Below are 22,654 nucleotides of genomic sequence, written 5' to 3'. Positions count from 1 at the left end.
ACCCTGTGTATTTTGATTGGAGCCTTTTGTCTGTTTGCATTCAGATTGATTATTGAAAGATAGGAATTTAGTGTCATTCTGTTATCTGTAGATCTGATGTTTCTGGTGATGTTCTCTGATCCTTTTTAGTCTTTGCTGCTTTGGTCTTTTTTTTTTTTGTTTTTGTTTTTTTTTTTTTGTTTTTGTCCATTCAGAAAGTCCCCCTTAAAATTTCTTGTGGGACTGGTTTAGTGGTCATGAACTCCTTTAGTTTTTGCTTCTGTGGGAAAGTCTTTATCTCTCCTTCTATTTTGAATGGCAGCCTTGCTGGATAAAGGATTCTTGGCTTCATATTTTTCCTATTCAGTACATTGAATATTTCCTGCCATTCCCTTCTGGGCTGCCAAGTTTCAGTGGATAGGTCTGCTACTACCCTTATGTGTCTGTCCTTGTTAGTTAAGGATCCTTTGTCCCTAGATACTTTGAGAAATCTCCCTTTTTCCTTGTATTTTGTGAGTTTCATTATGATATGCTATGGTATTGACCTGTTTTTGTTGATTTTAAGGGAGTTTTCTGTGCCTCTTGTACTTGGATGTCTGTTTCCTTCCCCAGATTAGGGATGTTCTCAGCTATAATTTGTTCAAATAAACCTTCTGCTCCTTTCCCCACTCTTCCTCTTCTAGTACTCCTATGATATGGACATTATTTCATTTCATGCAATTGCTTAGTTCTCTAAGTCTCCCTCATGATGTGGTAACTTCCTTTCCCTCTTTTTTCAGCTTCATTATTTTCCATAATTTGATCTTCTGTTTCACCTATTCCCTCCTCTGCTTCTTCATTTCATGCTGTCACTATATCTAGTTTATTTTGTATCTCAGTTACAACATTTTAAATTCATCCTGACATTAAAATATTTTTAAAACTAAAGTTTTCTGAATGCAAGTATTATAGAAAACATGAATATCTTATAAAAAATGATTTCAGTCTTTCCTGTTATGTGAATAAACATTTTAAAATGATCGTGCTCTGAGCTTAAATATTTTAAATCCCAAAGGATTTATTTTTTAATTTGTATTTATTTACGTAATCCTTTATCCAATGTGGGACTTGAACTCATGACCCTGAGATCAAGAGTCATATGCTCCTCTAACTGAGCCAGCCAGATGCCCCTAAATCCCAAAGGATTTAAATTCTTACAAGGGTTATAAGATATTTTGATGTTCTGATGAATTGCATATGCTTCAATGAAATTTTGAAAAAGCTGTTTTTCTTTATACACTAAGAAATGCTAGACAAATACTTGAAGACCATTTTAACTGCTTCTAAGTTAAAAGTGGCTTTCTTGGGCACCTTGGTGGCTTAGTCGGTTAAGCGTCTGACTTTGGCACAGGTCCTGATCTCGCAGTTTGCAAGTTTGAGTCTCTCTTTGGGTTCTATGCTGACAGCCCAGAGTTTGGAGCCTGCTTCAGATTCTGTGTCTCCCTCTCTATCTGCCCTTCCCCCCCCCCCATACATACATACACACACACTTTCTCTCAAAAAACAAATAAACATTTAAAAAATTTTTTTAAATAAAGTGGCTCATTTTATTTTTTAGTGATGACATCTTTTAAAACTAATAATAGATACAATATTAAAAACAATCTGGGCCAGATTATTCACATCATAACTGAAAACACAGAAGACTTTACCAAAACTGTGTATCAGACACTAAGGCCCTTTATCCTGCAGGTCATTGACTATATGGGGCAAGAAATCATGACCATGCAGAGGCGTTTCCAATATACCTGCTGTTATTTCTGTTGTCCCTTCACTAGGCAAGAGGTCAGAGAACACAAGTCTAATTCCTTGTTTCTTTCTGATCTGACTCTTCACAGCATCGTTTTGCTCCTTCCAGAATGACACACAAGGGTGTTTTCACTGGCTCTGCTGGTCAGAATGAAAGAAGAGAGCAGGAAGGGGTGGGGGGGAGATGTCAAATTGTGTTACCTGAAGAAAATCACAGAGGGTTTTTTCTTGTGGCTTTTGTCTTCTGGTGCTAGTTGGAGGGTCAGACTCAGATAAGGGTTGTTTACTTGGTGACCAATTCTGTTGGTTGTGTCTACTGAATTAGAAATGTGTCTGTTACCCAGAACAGAAGTCACATACATTTGTCTAAATGTACCAACATAACCCCAGATAAGGTGTCCCTAGACATAATTGTATACTTTCAGAATTGGAAGAGACTTAAAAACTTCTTTTTTTAATGTTTATTTTTTTTTTAATTTTTTTTTCAACGTTTTTATTTATTTTTGGGACAGAGAGAGACAGAGCATGAACGGGGGAGGGGCAGAGAGAGAGGGAGACACAGAATTGGAAACAGGCTCCAGGCTCCGAGCCATCAGCCCAGAGCCTGACGCGGGGCTCGAACTCACGGACCGCGAGATCGTGACCTGGCTGAAGTCGGACGCTTAACCGACTGCGCCACCCAGGAGCCCCTTAATGTTTATTTTTGAGAGAGAGAGAGACTGAGTGTGAGCAGGGGTGGGCTGAGAGAAAGGGAGACACAGAATCCAAAGCAGGCTCCAGGCTCTGAGCTGTCAGCACAGAGCCCGATGAGAGGCTCACACTCACGAACCACGAGAACATGACCTGAGCTGAAGACTGACACTTAACCGACTGAACCACCCAGGCGCCCCTAGAACTGGAAGAGACTTTAGATAACTGTACACTGTCCATCCCAATCCACACCTTGCCACAGGTAAAGAAAGGGTGGCTCAGGAAATTAAGCACCTGATGAGCGTGTTACAGTCCACCAAGTACTGGAACTGGAAAGCAGATGTTCTGAGTTACAGCTGGGTTCCTCTTCTACAACCTGTGAGGCACTAGGAAGGTTGTTTGCTTCAGGGAAAAGAAGCAGCTTTAGACAGAGGTCAACCAGAATTTTGAATTCTAGATACGCCTTCTATTTATGTTGGTATAATTTATTTAACTTCTTTGGGCCTCAGTACTTCCGTACATAACTATGCATAATATCCCATGGGATTACTGGGATATGTAAAGACAGATTATGTTCAGTACCAGCACTTCCTGAATGTTAGTTTATTTACAAGCCTTTCTGTGTTTTGATGTCCTATAACATGGAGATAATAATGGTGCCATCACGTAGGATTGCTTTGAGGATTAAATAGTAAATGAATGTTAACTGTCGTTACAGTACCTGGCAGGTAGGACAGCGCTCAGAGAATATTAGTTGTTGTTCCCAGGTATCTTCTCTCTCTACTGTGTTTGTAATAACAGCCTTAATTTTTTTTTTAACATTTATTTATTTTTGAGACAGAGAGAGACAGAGCATGAACAGGGGAGGCTCAGAGAGAGGGAGACACAGAATCTGAAACAGGCTCCAGGCTCTGAGCTGTCAGCACAGAGCCCGACACAGGGCTTGAACTCACGGACTGCAAGATCATGACCTGAGCCAAAGCCGGCCGCTTAACCAACTGAGCCACCCAGGCGCCCTGTAATAACAGCCTTAAATTTGAGATGAATCTTCACCTTTAATCCTCAGTCCTTTTGAAGATACAAGGAATTCTTCATATTTATGACTTTTTTCCTCAAATCCTATAATGCAGCCTTCCAAGATTACAGTAAGCCATGATGTGGCAAAGCTCATCAAAATTAGAAAATACTCAATTTATGGAACATTTATCCAATGATAGATTTGTTTTTTCTCATTTCTCCAGTTGTACTTGTATTCGTGTGTGTGTGTGTGTGTGTGTGTGTGTGCGCGCGTGCGCGCGCGTTTTTAGTCCTGGGAGGTTTGATCACATGTGTAGATTCCTTTTTCCACCACCAATATACAGATACCTGACAGTTCCTTCACCACAAAAATCCTCTTCATAACCACACCCACCATAGAATTAGAGAAGGAACTTTAGTCCTCCTCTGTGTCCTGAAGGAAGGTGTGACCTCATCCCTTAAGGTTGTTCCCTGCAAAGTCAACCCTGACAAATGGCCAAGGGAAAGAGTGGTCAAGGCCTTGGGTTGTTGGCACGCACAGTGAGAAGGGGAGGAGTACGAGAGGCCCACAGAGGACTGTCTTGCCCAGCAGTAATTTCCCTAGTCCTTGAAGGGCTTAGAGCACATCTAGGTGGTGTGTACATGAGTACATGTCTGTGTCGTTTCCTCCCCTCTGCCCATTTGCAGCTGGAAATGCAGTGGCCTCCTGGTGTCACCGCTGGCTTTGCTCTGGAGCACTGGAACCCATGCAGGATGCTTTATAGCATCCAAAGCAAGAAGAAAGAAAAAGTGATGGGAGTGCGTGGGCCGCGTTCAACCCATGGCTGGGGTTCAGATTCTGCTTTTGAGGTAACCTAATATTAAAATGTTTTCAGAGTGTTTTCTACATGGACCAACCAAGCTCAGAATGATCTTGTTTCAGTACACTTTTCCATGTAAGTGAAATGAGGTTTGCAAAATCACATATAAATACAGCAGTATGAAATACTTAAAATACTATTTAAGGAGACTCGAAGGTATACAGCATAGTACTCTGTCCCAAATGTAAAATAAGCAAATACAGAATTAGAGTGTGAAACTCAAAAAGCATTGATACAAAATAATTGCAGATTCATCATGTTGCACGTATGTACCACATCATGAGACAGGTATCTACTAATCTCATTTTTCAGAGACAAAGCTGAAATTTATCAGGAGTTAATAGGAAGGGGATTGGGTGCTGAGGAATTTCTTCCCTCTGATGTAATTGCAATGCAGGGAGTCAGAAAGAAAGAGACATGAGAGCTCCTGGAAGAGGGAAGCAGAGCAGGTGGAATTAGCTGACACGAGAGCTGTCGAGCTAATGAGTCTCAAAAGTCCCCAACAGAAGCCTGGTGAGGCAGCCTGCTGTCCTATCCATGTTCTCCCAGTTTCCCGAGTAGTCTGGTGGTCAGTGGCCACTGGTGTGTGTGGTGGGGGCAGGAGACAGTGCTGGGTCTGGGATGACCTCGATGCATCCACTCTTGAGGTAAACACTACCTCCAATGTACTCAACCATGTGTATATCTTAGAGGATTTTTCTGTGTAACGTTTTCTGGATTCTAAGGAACCAAAATGCGTGTACGTTAATAGAATACACTTACAACACAAATGATTTGCACTGGAAATCTATATACAAGTATAGCTTAAAAAAGAAACAACAGATAAATAGCAAGTTCTAAACACATGTTCTGTAATTAGCTAGCTTCATGGTAGTCCCTTACATTTTCTTGCTGTTCTTAGTTATGTTGCTTCTTGACAAAGGAGCCAGTCGCGCAAAGGCATATCATTTTGATATGTATAGTTGCTAGGTTTACCTCAAGATTTAGTTCCAGGTCAGAAGGATATGCATCTGGGCAAATTTAGAGAAGAAACATCCTAACCATGGAATAGTTGGAATAATGTAACCAGTGACCTATAGCAGCAGTGATGACTGAGGTGATGCTAACGATGATAAGAGAAGCTGTCCTTTCCAGTGATCCCTACCTTCTAGGCATGGTTCTGGTCCTAACTACTTTCCACATGTTAACTCATTTAATTCATATAACAAACCCATTAGATAGATACTATGATAATACCCCTTTTAGGGGTGGCTGGGTGGCTCAGTTGGTTAATCGTCCGACTCTTAATTTTGGCTCTGTGCTCACAGTGCTTGGTGTATTCTCTCTCTCTCTCTCTCTCTCTCTCTCTCTCTCTCTCTCTCTTTCTCTTTCTCTCAAAATAAATAAATGAATATTTAAAAAATATAATTCCCCTTTTAGAGATGAGAAAACTGAGGTTGGATATCTCATGCAAAGTCACTCACAAAAGCATTATGTGAAAGTGTCTCCAGAAGCTACACCCTAAAACACTATGCCTTGTGTCGTCTTTCATCTGTGGGGCATTTAGTTTCTTTCTGTGTAAACATAGGAGATCAGAAATGGAGTAAAATGGTGTCAGGTTACTTCACGCACTCTCAAGTTTAGAACCATGAGGCTGAGCCCATGAGGCTCCGAGGACGGCTTGTCTGCGGGTGTGCTCTCTCTGACAGGCTTGCTCTTGCTTCTGCTGGTGTCCCATGATGTAACCAATGGAAGACCATGTGTTATATTATTCTTCCAATTTGGAGATTCCCAAGTCATGTGTGTGTTTTGAATATAAACCCCTAAATGATGAGAGCACATCTTGATGTATGAGTTCTCAGTGATCAAATTTTCCCTGCCAAAATCTCTAAGTATTGAAATCTCTATGTAAGCTTGGAAAAGAAATAAAAAATAAATAGCAAGTTCTAAACACTGTTCTGTAGTTAGACAGTGTAATGGTTGCCCATTAAATTTCCTGCGGTTCTTAGATTTGGCCCTGAAGGCCAAAACAGTCGAGCTTTTTTTAATCCTTGTTGTCTAGTCTACCCTTTATACTGGGTTGTCTCCCTTTGAGGGTTCCCACCTTATTGGAGATCAATGATAGAGTACACAACACCCACTGCTCAGGCCCAAGGCCCCACCACTGCCCTGCCATGATTGGAGAAATCAAATCCCCTGGCTAAAGGAGGATTGGCACCTTTCAGAAGCCAAAGACGTGTCAGCCTCTGTGTAATACGCAGGATTTTCAGATTTTTCCCTTTAGCTCCACAGATTACTAGAACTTTTCTAGGAGCTTGACTTTGCATGTCAATAGGTTTTAATTACATTTTCATTAGCACTTTTAGGTTTGCACATTATCTACTTTGCAACCTTGCCAGAACTGGAAGTGATATAATTGTTTAAAAGGTGCACAGATTTTAGTGTCAAGAACATAAGACAGAATGTTCAAACACCAGTGTAACAGTTAAAATAATTTTCTTCATGTGAATTATTAATGGCTGGCAATAGCTAAAAAGACACTTCCTCGTTTTCTATTTGAGATGACATATGTGATGTTTCTGCCCTGTGGAATTCGTATGGAATTCCGATCCTCTGGAGATGTTTGTTTCCGTTAATGTTTGATTAGATAAAACCTCATTCAATTAATGTTATGGTAACTGTTTTACATTCCAAGGCACAGAAAAATTAATCTTGGAAAAAATGCTGAAACCATGTTTTTCCTGAAAGTTTCAAGAGTGTGTTTGCTAAGTTGTCGTAGCTAACACTCATTGAACCCTGTTTCTGTTTGGTTAAAAATAAAACAGATTTAGAAAATAAACAATGTTAGAGACTCTTATTTGTGCAAGGATAGGGAGATGAGGGATGCCATAGAGAATAATTAAAATGACAAAATACATAGTTTTATAAATTTATTGCTGCTAGCTGCCTTTTGCCCTCCTCACCATAAAACTAAAACAAGCCTTAAAAGGGACAGAACTAGCTTATAGCTTCTTTATTAAAAAATACTTTTATTAAAATATATTCATTTTGATATATATCTCTATCTATGTATCTATTCTCATGAATGTTATTGTGACCCTAAACTGCTCTGAAAAATGGTCTATTAAAAACAAAATTCCTAGAGGCCTCATAAGGGATATAAATGAGAGAGGAAGAATTACCAGGAACTGCTGCAAACTGGAGACTACAGATGGTATTTAAAGAGGGACCCAGATATTTAGCATAAGCAAATTGACTCACCCAGAGTGAGGTTTACATGGACAGACTGCCTTTCTGGGGAGGCTAGGTTATGCTGTGATGACAAACAACACCGAAGTCTTAGTGACTTATAAGAAAACAAAAAGTTCTCTTCTTTTTTTAAACTTTTTCTTTCAATATTTACTTTAGAGAGAGAGAAAGAGAGAGAGAGAACGCATGTCCGCGTGAGTGGGGGAGGGGCAGAGAGAGAGGGAGACACAGAATCTGAACAGGCTCCGGGCTCTGAGCTGTCAGCACAGAGCCCGACTCGGGGCTGGAACTCACGGACCGGGAGATCATGACCTGAGCCAAAGTCAGCACTTAACCGACTGAGCCACTCAGGCGTCCCTGTTTGTTCCTTTCTTACCCTGTGTGTCCAAGTGCAAGTTATCAGAACACCTCTGCTCATCACAGTCTCTCAAGGACTTGTGCTAGTACAGATTCTATCTTGACCTAATCTTACGTAAGTGCTAAGGAGACATGGGAAGTGCACATGGCAACTTGCACACTGGTTCTTAAGTTTCCTGCCCGAAAAGTGGAACATCTCACTTGGAGTCACAGTTCATTGGTCAGTGCAAGCCATGTAGAAACAACCAACTTCAAATGAGCAGAAAGATGCAATCTTAGAATATTTTTGGAAGGAAAGAAAAGAGTTTGTAAATAGCACTAATGACGACTTGGCAAATGTCCTGGTTTTTAATTTTTGTTTTATTTTTCTTCAAAACAACCTGCAATACAGAATGTTATGTGAAATTGATATATTAATGTGGGCAACTAGTTACATTTTTAAGACAGCATCTTCAGGGGCGCCTGGGTGGCTTGGTCAGTTGAGAGACTGACCTCGGCTCAGGTCATGATCTGACAGTTGGTGAGTTCGAGCTCCATGTCAGGCTCTGTGTTTACAACTCGGAGCCTGGAGTCTGCTTCAGATTCTGTGTCTCCCTCTCTCTCTGCCCTTCCATGCTCACACTCTGTCTCTCTCAAAAATAAATAAACATTAAAAAAATTAAAAAAAGAAACAGCATCTTTACATTAATGATGCTTGCTGGCTTCTAATTTGTCATTTTTATCAACTAACATCTTAAGTAGAAATTAGGGTAAATCTACCAGCTTCATAAAGGCAGTGGAAGGCCCTAAGGATAAGGGAAATGGGAGACATACAGTGGAGTTGCTTAGTTGAACATAGGCAGGGGTATCAAAAATATATTTTTACTTACTTCACGATCTGCCCGCCCTGAATGGTTAAAATTAAAAAGACTGAAAAAACCAAGTGTTAATGAAAGTGTGGAGCAACTGAAACTCTCACAAATTGTTTCAACCACTTTGGAAAGTCATTTGTAAGTATCTAATAAAACCAGACATATAAGTACTCTGTGATTCAGCTACTTAACTTTTAGATAGATGCTTAAGAAAAATAAGTACAAATGTTTACCAAAGGTTGTATTCAGTGTTTCTAGCAACTATTCATAGCCCCAAATGCAGAGATCCCAAAATGTGCATCAATAGGAGAATAGATTTAAAAAAACATTTTTTTTAATGTTTGTTCAGTTTTGAGAGACAGAGAGCAAGCAGGGGTGGGGCACAGAGAGAGGGAGACACAGAATCCGAAGCAGGCTCCAGGCTCCGAGCTGTCAGCACAGAGCCCGACTTAGAGCTCGAACTCACAAGCTATGAGATCATGACCTGAGCCGAAGTCAGACGCCTAACTGACTGAGCCACCCAGGCGCCCCTAGGAGAATAGATTTTTTTTAAAAGTGTATTCCCAGAATGAAATGCCATGCAGTGACAAAAAGGAGAAAGTACTGATATACAGTACAACCTGGATGATGGATGAATCTCAGAAATTATCTTTATTAGGGTTCTCCAGAGAGACAAAATAAATACATGGAATTGGCTCACATGCTTATGAAGACAGAGAAGTCCCACAATCTGCAGTTGGCAAACTAGAGACCCAGAGGAGCTGATGGTACAGTCCAGTTCAAGTCCAAGTCTGACTGCAGCAGAGGACTGGTGTCCCAGCTCAGAGAAGCGGACAGAGAAAATTTCCCCCTAACCTACCTTTTTTTTTTTTTTTTTTCCTATTCAGACATCCAGCAGATTGGATGAAGACCAACCACATTGAGAAGGGCAATACTCTGCTTTACTCAGTCTATCAATTAGAATATTAATCTCATCCAGAAACACCCTCACAGACACACCCAGAATGTGTATCCAAATATCTGGGCATCCCGTGGCCTTGTCAAGTTGACACATAAAATTAACCATCACAAGTCCACTCCTTGTCAACTTGACACCCATACACATCTCCTTAAACCATACTTAATTTCCAAATATAGACAATAACAAGGTCATGTCACCTAACATGATACAACTATACTACCTACCATTGAAAATGCACTAACCCATTCCAGAAGAAAAGGTGAAGTCCTTAAGTGATGTTTACTTTTGCCCCGATAATCCTGTAACTTAAATACCATGATATAAAATTAATAATATTTAAATATATGGTAATAAGTCAATGCCTGTTACAGTATAAGGGAACAAATATATTTCCTATTCACATACACATAACTTATAACAAAGTAAGAAGGAGCTCTCATAACAATTACAGTTCTTGTCTCTTCTGTGGTCGTAGCTGACATCTGTAATTACCTTCTTCTACTACCTATTCTGTATTACTTTTGCCTTCGGCAAGCACCTCAGTTGGTCGTGGTTCTTTACCTAGTGGAATTACACAAACGTTCATTCCTAAAAGATGTGGGACGTTAGTAGTCATGTCTGGATTGGGTCATTTTAGTTTTCCAATGACTTTAATATACAGCCACAGTAGTACGAAGAGATGCCCTAATGGATCTTCTGTATTACAGAGATACTCTTCCTTCCCTCCATTGTTGAATATCAGTCCAATTTCCCCTAGGTAGCCAGGATTATTCACTTCAACTGACACACTAATTCCTTTCTTTGCCTGTTGATTTAAGAGCATGAAGAGTCCAAATGCCAGAGTGGCAGTCTTAACTTTTAGTTCAATTGAATCATTACTTTGTTTCCTGGTATAACCATTCCTCATTCTGGTACTAAGGCTTCTAGGCCAGCAGAGCATAAGGTTGCAAAACCGAAGTAGAAATTTTGCTAATGGGTCACTGTGGGTAATAGTGAGTGGTGCCATTCCCATTTCCACCCCTTGATTCCTGGACTCAAGAATCCTGATGGTAGGAAAAACAGAACCATATATTAGATGCTGATTCTAAGTATATACAGCCTCCTGGAGAAGCTTACCCTAGAGTTGCAGGGCATTGCCACTTAGTGCTATAACCAAGTATTCAAAAGGCCACTCCATCATTTGATCAAGCCAGCTGCTTCAGGATGGTGAGGAACATGGCAGTGGTGGTGAATTCCATGAGCACGGGCCCACTGCATATACTACTTCCATTTGATGATAGTGTGCTGCAGGGCACATCCAACTTTATGGCTTGGTAAGTCAGGTGACGTCTAATTCATGATGGGTAGTTTATGTCCCATGGTGACTGGGTGCCTCTACTCAATCTCATAGCAAGCCAAGAGCTATTTTTCAAAAGGAGAGTATTTCTCTGCAAGGGATGGCAGGATTCTAAGGGCCTGCAGAGAAATTCACTTATAGGTGAATTCTGCCAGTGATTCCAAACAGCATTCCTATCTACCACTGACAGTTCAAGTTCCATTGGATGTGCTGGATCATATGACCCAAGTGGCAGAGTAACTTTTATAGCAGCCTGGACCTGTTGCAGAGCCTTCTCTTGTTCCGGGGCCTCCTCAAAACTAGCAGCTTTTCAGGTCACTCAGTAAATGGACTGGAGTAACACTTCCAAATAAGGAATATGTTGCCTCTAAAATCCCGAGTCCCATTAGGCATTGTGCATGTATTTTGTTGTTGTAGGAGGGGCCAGATGTGACAGGTTATCCTTCACCTTTGAAAGGATATCTCAATATGCCCTATAGCACTGACCCACTAGAAATTTCATTGAAGTAAAAGACCCAATTTTTGTTGGATTTATTTCCTATCCTCTGATAAGCAAATGTCTTACTAGTAAGTCTAGAATAGTTGCTACTTCTTGCTTACTAGGTCCAATCAGCATGATGTCCTCAATGTAATGGACTGGTGTGATGTCTTATGGAAGGAAAGAGTTTAGATAAAGATCCCTGTAAATTCAATTATGACACAGGGCTAGAAAGTTGATATACCCCTGAGGTAGTACAGTGAAGTTGTATTGCTGGCCTTGCCAACTGAAAGCAAACTGCTTTTCTGGTGGACCTTATGGACAGGGATAGAGAAAAAGACATTTGCCATATCAATAGCTGCATCCCAGGTACCCAAAGATGGGTTGATTTGCTCAAGCAATGAAACCATATCTGGTACAGCAGCTGCAATTGGAGTCAGCATCTAGTTAAAGTTATGATAATCCGCTGACCTTCTCCAAGATCCATCTGTCTTCTACACAGGCCACATAGGTGAGTCGAATGGAGATGTGGTGGGAATCACCACTCTTACTCTTTTTCAAGTCCTTGATGGTGGCACTAACCTCTGTGATACCTCCAGGAATGGCATAATGCTTTTGGCTTACTATTTTGCTGAGTAGAGGAGGCCATAGTAGCTCCAACTTGGCTTTTTCCACCATAGTAGCCTTCGTTCCACATGTCAGGGAACCAATTTGGAAATTGTGCCAGCTGCTGAATATATCTTCCAACTGTGCGTTCTGGAGCTGGGGAATAACCACAGATGGGCTCCCATTGAGAGACAGACTGAGTTAAAATTCCATCGACCACCTGACCTTTTAAGCCTCTGCTCTGACTGATGGCCACAGTGACGTTTTGGGTCTTGTGGAATTAGTTCAGAGGCAGTGACAAGTAGTCCCCAAATGGTCGGATTATTTCCTTTTCCTCAATGCACACAGTTATGGTGGTAAAAGGCCATAGGTCCCTTTGGGGAAGTCTGAAAGAAATATTAACAGTAAGACAAAAAAAACCTCTTTCTTTTTTTGAGAGAGAGAGTGCACATACGAGCAGGAGAGGGGCAGAGAGAGAGGGAGAGAGAATCTGAGGCAGTCTCCAAGCTCAGTGTGGAGCCCAGGGCAGAGGCCTGATCTTATGACCTTGACATCATGACCTGAGCTGATACCAAGAGTCAGCCGCTTAATGAACCAAGGCACCCAGCACCCCTAATAGTAAATATTTTTAGTAATATCTCATGGTCCTTCCTCAACAGGAAGTGGTTTTGAGTATATAAACTGGCTTAAGTCTGGCAGTTGATTGAGGGGCTGTGACCATCCTTATGATTCAGATTTGGCTTTTGTTTACTTGAACCAGAATTTTTTGTGCTGCAAATATAGGACATCAGAGACGGAGGGAGGGAGTGCAGCCCAATCTAATGCCTCAAATACAAATAAATAAGCAAACTACTTTGCTGGCCAAATCCTAACAGTTGGATTGCTCTGATTAGGCCCAAAGTTCTCCATTTTCACTCATCTACAAATAGTATTTTTATACCTATGCACTACTTTTCAGAAACAAAGAAACAAATGGTCTATTAATAAAAATTAAGTACTTAAAATAATTTTTTATAAGCTTATAATAAATTTCCTCATAATTAAGATTAGGGACGACGGAAATATCCAATTAGAATTAGCATCCCAGAGGTGCCTGGGTGGTCCAGTCGGTTAAGGGTCTGCCTTCGACTCAGGTCGTGATCTCACAGTTCGTGAGTTTGAGCCCCATATTGGACTGTCTCCTGTCAGCACAGAGCCTGCTTCAGATCCTCTGTCCCCCTCTCTCTCTGCCCCTTCCCTGTGCCTGCACTCTCTCTCTCTCAAAAATAAATAAACATTGGGGCGCCTGGGTGGCGCAGTCGGTTAAGCGTCCGACTTCAGCCAGGTCACGATCTCGCGGTCCCTGAGTTCGAGCCCCACGTCGGGCTCTGGGCTGATGGCTCAGAGCCTGGAGCCTGTTTCCGATTCTGTGTCTCCCTCTCTCTCTGCCCCTCCCCCGTTCATGCTCTGTCTCTCTCTCTGTCCCAAAAATAAATAAACGTTGAAAAAATAAATAAATAAACATTAAAAAAATAGAATTAGCATCCCAGCTCTGCCACTTGTTACTCTGTGCCTCGCTTTTCCTCTTACCAACTGCATGCTTTGGACAGTCACAGCGAACCTCTCCATGCCTTAGTTTTCCCATCTGTAAAATGAGCAGGATAACAGTATGAAGCTATATGAGTTGTTTTGAGGATTAAATATCTTATAAATAAAGTGCTTAGGACCATGTCTGGCACCCAGACAGCAAACAATGCGAAGGCATTAGCTCTTATTATGTTTCTTTTACTTTTGAAAGGATAGTCTATATTATTAGCCTGATATCTGAGATTTCTATCACACCTGCATAGTTCAGTTTTTTAGCTTATTTAATTGCTATCCCATTCTAAAAAATACTTAAAAATATTTTTTTCTATTCAATTTCGGATCAACAGAAGAAATGCTTTCATTACAACTAACCCTTAAGCTAAAGATCTCTTAGAGCAGTGGTTCTCCACCTCAACAGCACCTCAGAATCACCTGGAGGCCTTGATAAATTACAGAGTGCTGGGTCCATCTCCACAGTTTCTCATTCAGTAGGTTTAGAGGAAAGTCTGAGGTTGTGCACATCTAAATATTTTCAATGTAATGCTGATACTGCTGGTCTGGGGACCACACTTGAGAACTGTTGTCTTAGTGAACAAAATCTAATGATTGTTGGAAAAAGAATTTTGAAAATTTAAGTAGTAAATTATTTTCTTTCTGTGTGTGTATATATGCATATGTGAATATAAATATAGTAATTATGTAAAAGATGGGTGAAATTGTTAATGTGCCATTTTCTATATAATTAGAAAGGTAAGTCTTACCAAACAAAAATCATGTAAGTACAAGTACTTAGGAAGTTTATGTAACATTTCTTTTGTTTTTTGTTTTAAGTTTATGTAACATTGATAATTAAGTTGACATTATTTGGAATATTTTCTTGAATTCCATAACAACGGCATTTTTCTTGATAAGAATTCATGTTTTTCAAAATAACTAACTAATCCTTTTATTGTCTAAGAAATTTCTGTAGGATTACTGCTTATTTAAGGCAAAAAGACTTCTTGCATGTTCTTTATGCCACCAACCTCAAGGTAAAGCTCTGCTAAAAAAGAAGCAAACAGATCTTTTCTTGCATCTGATTTGTGTATGTGTGTGTGTATGTATGTATGGGATTACTTTGATGAGATGTAATCATTTTGCAAAAGTATTATTATGAAGTTATTTAAAAGCTATGTAGTATTGAATTTGTAGTAAGCATTAGTTGCCCAATACTGGGAAATAATTTAAAGATGAGGAAGGCCAATCCAAACAGTAGTGAGCTTATATTTTGTATTTTGAGTTTTTCTAAGTTGTGCATACATGAAATTGCAGGACAATATACACCAGATTCCTTTGTTCTTTGCTGTGTTATAAAATTGCTACTCATATCCAGGGACTGACTCTCTAGTTTTACCATACGTGGCATTTTTATGAGCAATATTTAACACATGTTTAAGAATGTAGGAAGGAACTAGGATTGGCAGAATGAAAAAATGTGAGCTTCATGCAATGGAAACACAGATTTGAACTAATAATAATTTATTACATTTTCTTACTGAAAATGTGGTTGAGTAATAGTTAAGCACTTCCTTAAGAGAAAGAATTGACTTTTCATACTCCTCATTAATGTGTATAGTATCCCAGAACTTCTCATTTCGTCAAATTGTGGAAAAAATCTTCTAGAATTCTGCCAAGTGATCAGGCAGATAGTGTTCCAGTACAGGTGAGTGAGACACCTGAATGTTGATAACATGTGAGACCACAGGGTCTCTGGCTTCAAGGAACATAGATCCATGAAACCAACTTATCAGTGGGTAGGTCCATTTTTGTTTCTTGGTTTCTAGCATTGTCCTGTTTTATTGTACAGTTCACATACTGCCAAATGTGAAGTATGGAACTGATGTGTCTTTTTCAACTGAAGAAAGAAGTGCAAAGTTTATGTTCATGCCCCAATGCATTATGGGAATCAGTATTTTGAGAATCAACAGCAAAATCTCTCTTCTAGCAGTGGTTTGATTTCATCCATTCTTTGGGAATTAGGAATAAATATAAATATTGAATATAATCATATTATTATATGTAAGAAATATGTAAAATGATACTATTTTTGCTTCAGAAATCCAAATATGACCTGGGTTTGATAATCTGGCACTGTCCTTTTGGTACAAAACCCTTAATGAAGCCTCCCTAAGCCTTGGTGAGTAAGGGTAATAAGTGCCTCTCTTTAGGGTTTTCATAATGATTAAATAAATATGTTTTACTGTTATTACTGTTATTTATATTATTAATGTATCCGTGATTCTCAACTCCATTTAGATAAATGACACTACACTATAAACATTGTTTACAGCTTTCAGATAATGCGTAAGTGCTCTAAGTGGGAAATAAATGTCTGAGAAAAATAATGAGAAAGTAAAGTTTTATTACTTCTGGATATTGGGTATATATCTAATCTAGTATTTTCCATACTGAGCAAATAGATGCTGTCCTCCAGTACTGGTGAATATTTGTGATGTATTTCTAGTTGTCAATATTTAATTCAAATAATAACTATAGTTCTTTCTGTGGGTACTTACATAAACAAACCGCATATTCTTCAGGTTAATTTTCCAACATTATTTTCCCCAATATTAGTTTTCTTGAGGACTTGTTCTAAGTTGAAAGTCCATAATTCAGTTTTTTCTACATCTCAAATATGTGACAAACTTTCTTCAGAGTACAATAAGGAATATTTGAGAGCATTTACACAATCAGAGAATTTGACCATTAGGGGAAACTTTTGTATTACTTCATGATAAAATATTGTTTACAGATAATAATATTTTATTTATTTTGTACATAAGAAAACTGAAGTTCCAGTATTAGGTAATGTTTATTAACATGATGGACAGGTATGACATTCTCTTTTTTATACCCACAGTCTTCCACAGGATTCCCTGGTCATTTCCCTTTGTTCAGGGGGACTTAAAAATATTCAGGAATGTTGTGTTATTCATAGGCCCGTGCGTGAAGTTGGCAGAGGGCTTCCGCATGAGGGCACCTCATCCATGGAATCCTTACCTCTTGTGTATTCATGGTTTCTCTGTCTCTTTTATATTTTCATATCATTTTCACTCCTGTTTTGAATCACTACAGTCTTTCTTTTACCCAAAGCCTGGCACAAAATAGGATGCTCTGGTTCACATTCCAGGTAGTTTGAGTCTCTCTCTCTCATATATATGCTTCAGGCTGATACCTCTCAATAACTTGCCCTCACACAAAGAGCAAACAAGTACAGCAGACAAGAGCATACAAGGTTCTTATGGGCCATGATGTGATGTCTAATACATAATCTTGCCATTAACCTAGGTAATTGCATAATTTTACTGAATAATTTCCAGCACATTGCAATTACATCAGTTTATGACACCACTTATCACAGCTTGGAAGTAGGCAGGGCCCAAGACTTGCTCTAAAACAATAGGATGTTAAAATGAGATGGGGTAGCTCCTTCTTCATTAGGTTACAGTATAGAACAAAGGTATGGGATGTCATTCTTACCTTAGCTGAAAAGTCTTAGAGAAAGATTTTTCTCTGTTGTTGACCTGAAGAAGTAAGCTACCACACTGTACGTGAACCTAGGGAGAGGTCCAGGTGGCAAAGAACTGCAGATAGCCTTCAGCTGACAGCAAGCAATCCGACACCTCAGTCACACAGCAGCCAAGAAGTGAATTATGCCAACAAACCGAAAAGGCTTGTGTACATATTCACCCAGTCCAGCCTCCAGAGGATAATGCTGCCTAACACCTTAATTGTAGCCTTGTAAGACCCTAAGCAAGGGCCCCAGCTAGGCTGTGCCCAGACTCCTGACTCACAGAAATTATGAGATAATAACTGTATGTTGTTTTAAGCTGTGATATTTGCAATAATGAATTACATAGTAACGGAAAAGTTATAAAATCAGCCAAGTCAAGTTGCAATCATTTGAGCTGCTTTACCATTTTCTATGTTACTTGTTCATAAACAGTTGCAATTTGATTTGTGAATTTTGTAATGAATAAAAATATTTCTGGATTGGAGGATGATTGTGGCATTCGTCAGGTTTTTTTAATTTTCAATTTGTAAAATTTGTGATTTCTTTTAATTTTTTTTTTCAACGTTTATTTATTTTTGGGACAGAGAGAGACAGAGCATGAACGGGGGAGGGGCAGAGAGAGAGGGAGACACAGAATCGGAAACAGGCTCCAAGCTCTGAGCCATCAGCCCAGAGCCTGATGCGGGGCTCGAACTCATGGACCGCGAGATCGTGACCTGGCTGAAGTCGGACGCTTAACCGACTGCGCCACCCAGGCGCCCCTGTGATTTCTTTTATAAATCTAAAGCAATACTCACTTTCACACATAATTCTGTACTATGTTTCTTAATGAGGGCTTGCAAAATTTTATCTGCTTTGGCCCGTCAAATTTTAGATTCACTCCAAAACAGTAGTCACACTTTCTGGTTCTTGAACAGTTTTATACAGTGGACTGTGAAGTCCTTGAGCATCTGGTCAAACCCAAAACCTAGCAGCATTGAGTTCAGGGCCATGCACAGAAGTGTCAGGACTGTTTGTTAACATGGTCTAGCCCATAGTTTGTAACCATTTCTGTGAGAGGGAATCGCCTATGGTACTTTTCTAGAAACAGCTTTATTGAGATTTTATTTCTATATAATAAGTTTCACCCATTTAAAGTATACAATTCAGTGGTATTTAGTATCTTTTCAGAGTTGTGCAACTGGTATAGTTTGCTAGGGCTCCCATAACAAAATACCTCAGACTGGGTGGCCTTAACAATAAAAATGTAATTCGTCACAATTCTGGAAGCTAGAGGTTCAAGGTCAACTGTTGGCAGGTTTGGTTTCTTCTGAGGCCTTTCCCCTTGGCTTACAGATGGCCGCCACCTTGTCACTGTGTTCACATGGTCATCTGTGCAGGCGTGAATCTGGTGTCTCTATGTCCTAATCTCCTCTTCTTGGTGTTCACAAGAACACCATGTGAATTTTGTTACCGTTTTTCCCATTTCCCTGTTGACTGCCTTCCTTCCCTTATCTCTCATGGATCTTCCTCACATAAGCTTTCCACTGAGCTCTTTGTTATTTTTTTAGGCCTCCAACTTACTTCCTGCCTATCTTCTTCCTCTGACTTTTTTTTTTTCTCCTTCACCTCCTTGTCTCATCTTCTTTCCTTTTTCTTTCTCCTTAACCTCAGTTCAGAGTATCTTCCAAAGAAATGATGAAATGTTGGACTACAGAAGTTAGAAGACCTTTAAATTTTCTGTGTAACTCAAATATAACACATGCTTCATAAAAGTCTGGCTCCTCGTTGATAAAAAGCACATTGTTTTTGAAGTGCTCTTGGAATTGAAAATATGTTTTCTTTGAATGCAACCCTGTTCAAAGATAGGATACATCAAGACTTCACTTTATGTGTTAATTGCATATCTTTATAATTTAGTACTATGCATTCATAAAAATGATGCTAGAAAAGTTAAATGTAACTTCTGGTCTGTACAGGATGGCGTAGATTTGTCTCCTCATGCTCTTCCCTACTACATACCATTATAAACTCTGGAGGAAACTGAAGAGACAGCAAACGATAACTGAAAGTTGGTAAAGAATGGGGAACTAGTTTGGGACCCCAGCATGGGCGTTGAGGGGGGAACAATACAGCAGCCAGTATCTTACAATCCCCACCCAATATAAGAAGATTTCCAGCTCTGGCATTTCTTGATGGCAGCCTAGAACAGAGTGTGGCCCAGGTAGAGAAACTTCTCTTCCTGACTGATCAGGAGTCCCATCCGCAGTGCCGGGGGACACTGATTGAATCACAAGGGACAGATTGGGAAGAGCCCCTGACTTTAAATAGCCAGAGGAAGTGCTCTTCTTCCCTCTTAGGCCTGAGACTGTGCTCTTCCTCCCAGAGACATCAGGTAGTTATAGGATGTCAACCAGGGGGATCCCACCACACATGTCTAGACCATGAAGTGCTCTTATCTCCCACAGGGCATGAGACTCTTCTCCCAAGCCTGGAAACGTCATTTAGCTGGCAACACTGGCAAAAGGTATCATAATAAGACAAACACCCAACCTGGGAAATGTTCACTGTCCCATGTGCTAGAGCATCTCTTCTCTATACGCAAGAGGCACTCAGCCTGGGGAAGCTCCTTCAACTTCTTGAAACAGCTACACCTGGGACCAGTGACGACTGCAGGTCACAAATTAAGACAAGCAGCAGATAGCAAAATAGCACTGTATTGGTTCTGAAAATAATAGGGTTATTGGAACTATGGCCTATAGAATTAGGCCAAAGATAGACAGGGGACTGCCTCCTAAAACAAAAAAATTAAAAAGAACCCAGGGCCTCCTTATAAAGAAGCCAAAATGTCCAGGATACAATTTTTTAAAAGTCACTCATTACAGGAAAATCACAACTTGAATGAGGATAGAAAATTAATTGATAACTAACACCAAGATGAATCATATATTGGAATGATCTCACAAAGATGTCAAAACAATCATCATAAAAATTATTCCATAAGCAATTACAAATTCTCTTCAAGGAGATGGAAAAATAGAAAATCTCAGCACAGAAACAGAAGGATCAAAATGGAAATGGTAGAGCTGAATACAGTAACAGAAATTTAAAAACAAACAAACAAAAAACATGCTACATGGGTTCAGTAGTAGAGTGGAAATGAGAGAGGATAGAATCTATGAACTTTATGTAACTGACCCAATCCAAACAACAAAGAGGAAATTGATGAAAAGAAAATGAACAGAACCTCAAGGACCCATGGGACAATAACAAAGAACCCAAAATATTTGTTATCAGAGAGGACAAAGGGGGGCGCCTGGGTGGCGCAGTCGGTTAAGCGTCCGACTTCAGCCAGATCACGATCTCGCGGTCCCTGAGTTCGAGCCCCACGTCGGGCTCTGGGCTGATGGCTCAGAGCCTGGAGCCTGTTTCCGATTCTGTGTCTCCCTCTCTCTCTACCCCTCCCCCGTTCATGCTCTCTCTCTGTCCCAAAAATAAATAAACGTTGAAAAAAAAAATTAAAAAAAAAAAGAGAGGACAAAGGGATAGAGATTGAAAGAGTATTAAAAAAAAAAAAAACAATGACTAAAAACTTCCCAAGTTTTGACAAAATATGTAAATCCACAGTTTCAAGAAGCTGGCACGTGTGTCTGCAAGAAAAATCCCAATATAAGTCTACATACCAATTAAAACTCCTAGGACTAATGAATGAGTTCAGAAAGGTCACGGGACGCAGATCAAGCTATAGAAATCAATAGCATTTGTATGTACTAAGAATGAGCATGTAGGAAACAAAATTAGAAATATGATACCATTTACAATGACTCCAAGGAGGATAAGACTTAGGTAGTCTTTTCCAGGCCTTGATTTTAGGCAGAATGATAACTCACAGTTTATTCATAAATTTCATAAACATGCACAAGATCTGTATGCTGAAAGTTACCAAAGATATAAATAAATAGATGGGTATACTGTTACATTGTATTGAAAGAGTCAACATAGTAAAGGCATTCTCCCCATATAGATGTATAATTTTAATGTAATGCCTCTTAAGTTTCCAAAAAACTTGTTTTGTAGACAGGCTTATTCTAAAATTTGTATATAAAGGCAGAGGTCCTAGAAGAGCTAAGAAAAGAAAATTAGGAAAAGAACAAAGAGGTAGAACTCCCTCTACCCAGTGTTAAGGCCTAATATGTGGCTATACTAATGAGGACTGTGTGGTATTGGTGGAGGCAGTCACATAGATGAATGGAACAGAATATGCAATCCAAAAATAGATCCACACAAATTTATTCAACTGATTTTTTTACAAAGGTTAAAAAAAAAGTTCAATTGAGGAAGGATAGCTTTTTTTTTTTAATATTTATTTTTGAGACAGAGAGTGTGAGCAGGGGAGAGGCAGAAAGAGAGGGAGGCACAGAATCTGAAACAGGCTCCAGGTTCTGAGCTGTTAGCACAGGGCCCGACACGGGGCTCAGACTCACAGACTGTGAGATCATGACCTGAGCCAAAGTTAGATGCTTAACCGACTGAGCCACCCAGGCGCCCCTAGCTTTTTCAATAAATGTTGCTGGAGCAGTTGGACATCCACAGACAAAAATATAAATCTCAGCATAAACCTCATACTTTGCACAAAAATACCTCAAAATGCATCAGATATTTTAATGTAAAAATGTAAAACTATAAAATTTTTAGGAAAATGGAGAAAGTTTTTAAGATCTAGGACTAGGCAAAGAGTTCTTAGACTTGACAACAATATCACAATACATGTAGAAAAAATTGATAAATTGGACCTCATCAAAACTGAAACATACTGGTTTGCAAAAGTGTCTGTAAAGAAAGTAAGAAGAGAAGCTAAGATTGGGAGAAAAATTTGCTAATTACATATCCCAAAACGGGCAACTATCTAGAACAGAAAAAGAACTCACAAAACTCAGTAGTGAAGGATAAACTGTTGTCTAGTATTCTATGTTGAGTGAAAATATGCTTTAGAAATAAAGATGGCATTAAGATATTTCAAGGTAAAGTGGAAATTGTCACTACTATACCCGGACTACAAGAAATGCTAAGGAAAGTCTTTCAGGCTGAAGGGAAATTATGCCAGCTGAAAACTTATATATCCATGAGGAATAAAGATCATTGAAATGGCACATGGAAAGACCTTTTTCTCTTAAGTCCTTTAAATTCTTATGAATAATTACACCAAAAATTATAACCCCAGAGGAATTTATAACATATAGAAGAGATTCTACATACGATAATTGTCACAAAAATGATTAAATGGACCCACATATTTTTAGTGTTTCTTCATTAATATGAAGTACTATAATATTAGCTCTAATAGGCTGTGAAAAGTTAAGGATATGTACTGTTATCCCAGAAAAAAAAACCACTAAAAATTAGAT

General features: G+C 39.4%; 1 protein-coding gene and 1 pseudogene across 1 annotated transcript in view; both read left to right on the top strand.

The window, feature by feature from the left end:
- The window catches only part of LOC125175320 (phospholipid scramblase 4-like), a 56,957-nt pseudogene that overhangs the window by 10,036 nt on the left and 24,267 nt on the right, over nucleotides 1-22,654 (top strand).
- The window catches only part of PLSCR4 (phospholipid scramblase 4), a 102,800-nt gene continuing 84,431 nt past the window's right edge, over nucleotides 4,286-22,654 (top strand). The window contains exon 1 of the mRNA XM_047875774.1: nucleotides 4,286-4,323. The gene's annotated coding sequence lies outside the window, so the exon portion shown is untranslated. The remainder of the gene's footprint in view (nucleotides 4,324-22,654) is intronic.

Source organism: Prionailurus viverrinus, chromosome C2 (genome assembly GCF_022837055.1).
Source record: "Prionailurus viverrinus isolate Anna chromosome C2, UM_Priviv_1.0, whole genome shotgun sequence".
NCBI lineage: Eukaryota > Metazoa > Chordata > Mammalia > Carnivora > Felidae > Prionailurus > Prionailurus viverrinus.
This window is presented reverse-complemented; position numbering and strand designations above follow the sequence as displayed.